This window comes from Acomys russatus, chromosome 11, assembly GCF_903995435.1.
Source record: "Acomys russatus chromosome 11, mAcoRus1.1, whole genome shotgun sequence".
NCBI lineage: Eukaryota > Metazoa > Chordata > Mammalia > Rodentia > Muridae > Acomys > Acomys russatus.
This window is the reverse complement of record NC_067147.1, coordinates 40501751-40508120: the sequence shown is the minus strand read 5'-3', so window position 1 is coordinate 40508120 and position 6370 is coordinate 40501751. Positions and strand designations below refer to the sequence as shown.

The 6370-nt window shown below is 49.5% G+C and overlaps 1 protein-coding gene across 1 annotated transcript in view; it reads left to right on the top strand.

Annotated features, from left to right (window-relative positions):
- The first annotated feature begins 2954 nt into the window (after positions 1–2954).
- The window catches only part of Tet1 (tet methylcytosine dioxygenase 1), an 83179-nt gene continuing 79763 nt past the window's right edge, over positions 2955–6370 (top strand). Inside the window, exon 1 of the mRNA XM_051153149.1 lies at positions 2955–3228. The gene's annotated coding sequence lies outside the window, so the exon portion shown is untranslated. The remainder of the gene's footprint in view (positions 3229–6370) is intronic.

The following is a 6370-nucleotide window of genomic DNA, read 5'->3' as shown; positions in this document are numbered from 1 at the left end:
CTCTGTGTAGCCCTGGCTGTTCTGGACTCATTATGTAGACCAGGCTGGATTCGAACTCACAGAGATTCACCTGCCTCTGCCTCCAGAGGGTCGTGTGTTCAATTCCCAGCAAGCATATGGTGGCTCACAACCATCTAAAATGTGATCTGATGCCCTCTTCTGGCAAGCAGATGTATATGTAGGTGGAGCACTGTATACATAATAATAAAATCTTTTTTTTTTTTAAAGATTTATTTATTTATTATTTATACACAGTGTTTTGCCTGCAAGGGCACCTACAGGCCAGAAGAAGGCACCAGACCTCACTATAGATGGTTGTGAGTCACCATGTGGTTGCTGGGAACTGAACTCAGGACCTTTGGAAGAACAGCCAGTGCTCTTAACCTCTGAGCCATCTCTCTAGCCCCCAATAAAATCTTAAAAAAAGAAAAAAAGAAAAAAGAAAAATGACAATAAAAGAACCTGTGGTAAGCCAGGTATGGTGGCATACGCCTTTAATCCCAGCACTTGGAAGGCAGAGGCAGGCAGATTGCCGTGAGTTCAAAGCCAGCCTGGTCTACAAAGTGAGTCTAGGACAGCCAAGGCTACACAGAGGAACCCTGTCTTGAAAAACAAAACAAAAAAGAACCTGTGCTGAGCCAGGTGCAGTGGCACGTTTATGTGATCCCAGCATTAGGGAGGCAGAGGCAAGTGGATCTCTGTGAGTTCGGGTCTAGCGTGATGCTACAATGTGAGTCCAGGACAGGTAAGGTTACACAGGGAAACCTTGTCATGAAAAACAAAACAAAAACAAAACCCCCAAAACAAAATTCAACAACAAAGGGAAAAAAAAAAGGCCAGGTTTCCTTTTTTCTGTTCTGAACATTTCATTGAGGCCTCAGTCCTCACCACTGAGCAGCACACTGCTAGAATTTCATTTCTGACCTCCAATCAAGATCCTTTATAATTCCAACATTGGGAAGGCTGAGGCAGGAAGACTGCTGACTTTGAGGCCAGCCTGGGCTGTATGTACATAGACCCTGCATTAAAAACAAAACAATAAGCCAAATGCCTGTAATCCCAGGACTGTAGGAGGCAGAGGCAGGTAGATATGAGCTGGAGACCTGCCAGGATAGCAAAGGCTGCACAGAGAATCCTTGTCTCAAAACAACAAAACAAAACAAAACAAAAAAACTTAAAACAAAAAACAGCTGGGCGTGGTAGTGCATAACTTTAATCACCTGCAGACGCAGGTGAATCGATGAGAGTTTGAGGCCAGCCTGGTCTGCAAAAGCAAGTCCAGGACAGCCAAGGCTACACAGAGAAACCTTGTCTCTGAAGACCTAAAACAAAACAAAATTTAAAAACCCACCCTAAAACAACAACAACAAAATCCAAAAACATACTTGTGCTAGCCGACATGGAATCTGTACCCTCTCAGTGAGAAACAAATTTTATTATTTCATATAGCTGGTTCTTGTTCAAGAATAAATTTAAATGATTTTATTCCCAGCACTCGGGAGGCAGAGGCAGGCAGATCGCTGTGAGTTCGAGGCCAGCCTGGTCTACAAAGTGAGTCCAGGATGGCCGAGGCTACACAGAGAAACCCTGTCTCGAAAAACCAAAAAAAAAAAAAAAAAAAAAAAAAAAAAAAAGATTTTATTAGTGTATGGTGTAAGGTTGACAGTTTAAGAATACTTCTTTCCCTGGACGTGGTGGTGCATGCCTGTAATCCCAGCACTCAGGAAATCGCCGTGAATTTGAGGTCAGCCTGGTCTACAAAGTGAGTCCAGGACAGCCAAGGCTATCGAGACCCTGTCTCAAAAAAAAATACATTATAATATTTATTATTATTATTTCCTTGTTTTGGAGGCAGAGGCAGGTGGATTGCTGTGAGTACAAAGCTAGCCTGGTCTACAAAGCAAGTCTAGGACAGCCAAGGCTACAAGAGAAACCCCACGCCAAAAAACAAAACAACAAAATTTCTTGGGGTTGGGTGGAGAGATGGCTCAGTGGTTAAGAGCACTGACTGTTTTTCCAGGGGACTCAGTTTCAATTCCTAGCACCTATATAGCAGCTCACAGCTCTCTGTAACTCCAAGACACCCTCACACAGACAGACGCAGGCAAAACACCAGTGCACATGAAATAAAAGTAAATTATTTAAAAATCTCTCGGAAAATGATCCAGGCACATTATTTATTTATTTAATATTTTGGTTTTTCGAGACAAGGTTTCTCTGTGTAGCCTTGGCTGTCCTGGACTCCCATTGTAGACCAGGCTGGCCTTGAACTCGCAGGCTCCACCGCCTCCGGATCCAGGGCCGTTTATGAAGTGCTCATAACACAAGGCATGTGTGGTATGGAGGAAGAGTGTTGAGGCCCTGGGCCTTGGACACCCTTCTTGCCAGCAGACTGGAAGTAGGTTAACCTAGTCTAAGGACTGACAGACCTGTGGAAGAAGTGACAGCTATCTCAGACTGGCATGTGCCTAGCTCACTGACTCAGTTATGGTGGCAGGCCTAAGCAGCTTCTCAGCGCGGAAATTTTCCCCTTACCGCGCGCACCTTCATTTCCTATGACCTAGTTAGGATAACTAGTGAATCCTCTGTCAAACGAGGAAATAACGATGTGGAAGACTAGTTAGAGTTTCTCATCTTGTTTGTCTTTGATGCTGACGCTGCTTTGACACTGCTCAGGCCCAGGTATGGATTTTATACCACACCTGGATGACACTTCTTGTTTCTGTGAACATTTATTTTAGAGATCCTCTTTTACTCTAGGAGTCCCATCAGGAGAGAGATGGTGACCAGTAGGTTTCAACACTCCTTTGCCCTAAGGAAAAGGGGAGGGAGTGTCGACGGAATTTTGGGAAAGGGGAGGAAGGGGTGGACGGACAGGAGGAGGAAGGGTCGAGGGACTCCAGGTCCGGTTTGCGAAAATCCAGCTCGCGTTTTGCCTCTCGCTCAGCGGTTCAGGGTCCAGCAAAGGCTGATCCCCCAGCTACACTCCTTGAGGTCTGTCCTGGGGAGACCGCTGCTCTAGGGGGCTGACCTGGCCGGGAATTGCCGCGCACTCCGCTCCTACAGCACTTTGTGCACGCTGCCACGGGCGCTTCAACTCCAGGATCTGTACTCGCCCCAGGACACCCTCTTCCCTTCCTAGTCATGCACCTCTACCTGCCTCTCCACCGGGGACGTTTGCGGAGTAGTAGCCCACCCCGGGTGCTCGGGCCCTGACCGTGCCGGGTGGTAAGTGTCCATCCTAGGCCCGCTAGCACTCCTTGGCGCACGCCGGAGTCCCTGGCTCCACAGTTGTGCGGGTGAGACTAAGTGGAAAGTTTGTCCAAGGGCTGGTGCATGCTTAGAACAGGGGCGACCCACGCTGCCCTGGAGTCCTGGGGCAGCCTAGGGTGAGCTGGGGCGGCCGCGGAGTGTAGGGGTGCGGGGAAAAGGGCGATAAGACTCTGAGGCGGGACGGAGATTCGGGGGGCGGATCTCGACTGAGCTGGGACTCCGTATCCAGAGTTGCCCTATGTTGACTCGTGTGGGCCGACTCCGCGCCTTGACCCCCTGCCCCGGGCCGCTCTGGGAGTTTTGTGGCGGGTGGCTAACAATGCTCCCGGCGGGGTGTCCTTACAAGAGCTCCCCAGAAGCTTAGCCCAAGCTCGAGCTGGTTTGCACTGGGACCCCAGTCTGGGGATCAGCTGGAAATCTTGTGAAGGAAGCGCAAGTGTGGCCTCCGGGAGGTCCCTGAGTGGGTGTTCTCAGAGCCATCCACTTTGAGAAAGTGCGGTGTCTCAGCCCGAGGAGAGGCGAACATTTTCCCAAGTTGCGGAGTGGGAAGCGCGAGCCGTAGAGTGCCTAAGTGTCTCCCGCCTTCCAGATCCCTCCCCATTCCGGGCAGGGGACTGCAGTAGGAAACACTGGGGTTGCTGGGGCGCCTCTTGGGGAGTGCAGGCGACCTGGAGGTCGGAGAAGTTTGCCCCGGAATTGGGAGGGTCAAGAAGCAAGAACAGGGAAGGAGGATGTGGATGTGTTGCCAACGACTCCTATGAAAGTTTTTGGAGTGCCACTGGGTCTAGGACCCTGGAAAGGGAACTGAGGGTGTGTGCGCGCCGCAGCAGGGACGAGTGCCGAAGACCCGCCGTGCTGCACGTGAGCTCCGAGATCCCCGCCCGGGCTGAAGGGACCACCGCCTACTCCGCGGGGCAGGGAAGCAACCTCCGTTTCTCCGTCGTTGTGTGCTTGTATTTTGATAATCCCAGTGCTCGGGATGAAAGACAAGCGGATCCTCCGTGAGTTTCGGGCCAGCCTGGTCTACCTAGCGAGTTCCCGGATAGCCAGGGGTGCATAGTGAGACCACTTTTACCAGCTCCTTTTCCTCTTTCTCTCTCACCTCCAGTGTTTTCCCACTGTAATTCACAGGACCCAGTCAGGAAAGAACTGTCAGGGTCCAGTCACGCTTTGTGAACCGAACAGGGTCCATTTCTGACCCAGTAAAAATTAATTGTGTTTCTAAGGAGACAGATGATGCTGGAACAAGGATAAAGATTTCCCCCACCCCTTTAATCCCAGCACTCGGGAGGCAGAGGCAGGCGGATCGCTGTGAGTTCGAGGCCAGCCTGGTCTACAAAGTGAGTCCAGGATGGCCAAGGCTACACAGAGAAACCCTGTCTCGGGGGAAAAAAAAAAAAAAAGATTTCCCCCACCTCACCCCACTATCTTTCCGAGTGAGTAGCCCACGTAAGTCTCTTGCCTTGGTCCCCAGGGCTCGACTTGGGCCTTTGAATAAGCTGCGTTTCACCTCCTAAATCACTGGTTAGTGAGGAAATGATTAGCACACGGTGTTGGTTTGATGGGGGGAGCTGTGCGCTCACCCGGATCGATTGGAGGAGTGGGGGCGCTATAGAGCAGCCCCTTCAGCCCACCCATAAAGGTATTGGTTTCTTTAGGCCAAAATAATTTGGGATGGATGCTCCCCCTGCTTCGAGACAGGGTTTCAGTGTGTAGCCCTGGCTGTCCTAGACTTGCTTTGTAGACCAGGCTGGCCTCGAACTCACAGCAATCCGCCTGCCTCTGCCTCCCGAGCGCTGGAATGAATGCTTAACTAGATACTTAGGTACTTATGACTACAGTGCAGCGGCGTCAGAAAGCTTAATGTTTGTAGATCAACTAGTATTATTTAATAATTAAAAAAAAAAAACCCTCAGATTATTCGGGTTTTGTGGTTTCCTGGGCTTTGATTTCTGTTTTAAAGAATCAATTTCTGTGCGGTAAGGTCTCACTCTACTCCCCGCTGACTTGAACCTCACCGGCAGAAGCTATCCTCGAACTTGTGACTCCCTCGGCCTAGGTCCACTGAATATTGGGGTTACAGACGTGCACCAGCCGCCTGGGTATGGTTTTGCTTAGAGCGGCTTCCCCTGTGTTGCCCAGGTGGTGATACGCCTGCCTCGTTTAGCCTCTGGAGTTCCCAGCTGTGACTGCAGATTTTATAAACCTTGATTGATTATTTAGTGTAATGTCCATGTTTTCATTTCCCCAAATTAAGGGGCTTTAATTGGGTTCTTCTACCTTTCCTTCTTTCTTTCGGTCTTAAACAAAAGTATGATTTCAATTTAAAAGCATTTGCAGCAGTACTAGGATACAGTCTTTAGTAGGCTGGACTTAACTGCTGTGGACTCGACATTTTAATGAGTTAAGTAGCTCTCAGAGGCTTGCTTCCCTGGAAGCGGTGGGTGAGAGGTGTGGAGACACCCTCCTTACCCTTTGTCTCTCTTCTTTCTGCAACCGTTCCTTATCTAGTTCTCCTTCCCCTCCCCCACTTTTGGGACACATCCTTCCTGTCTCCATGCCTTTTCCCCCCCTTGTCCCGTTTTTCTTTCTTTTTCTTTTTTCCCCCCTTTACCTGTGTTTGATTCTCCCGTCTTCTCACTTCCGTTGTCTTCACCATTCTCACATTCCTGTGAATTCTTGGCTTTGCTCAGTCATTTGGATTTCTACCTTTTCTCCTTTGAAAATATATAAAATATTGTTTTTTAAAAAAATCTTTTTCCTGTTCTTCTCACCGTTGCGCTTTTGAAGGGACCTCTTTACCTCCATTTTCCCCTTTCCTCTTCCCTTTGGGCTCTGTTTCTCCCCCCCCCCCCCACCTCTCTGTGGGGTGTCAGGGGTGTTTTACATATGGAAGGAGGCTGCTGGTGAATCTGCTGGTTTTCTGCTGCTGTTCCCTGAACTGCCTCTCCAAGTGCCCCATGCTTTCACATTTCCTGTGGTAGTATACAGTCTAGGGACAGGCAGCAGTTGCTGGCCCTTCCCTTTTACGTGGAAGTTAGTTGTGGGGGAAACCAAGCCCTGCAGCCCCACCCCCCAAAAAAAAGAAAAAAGAAAA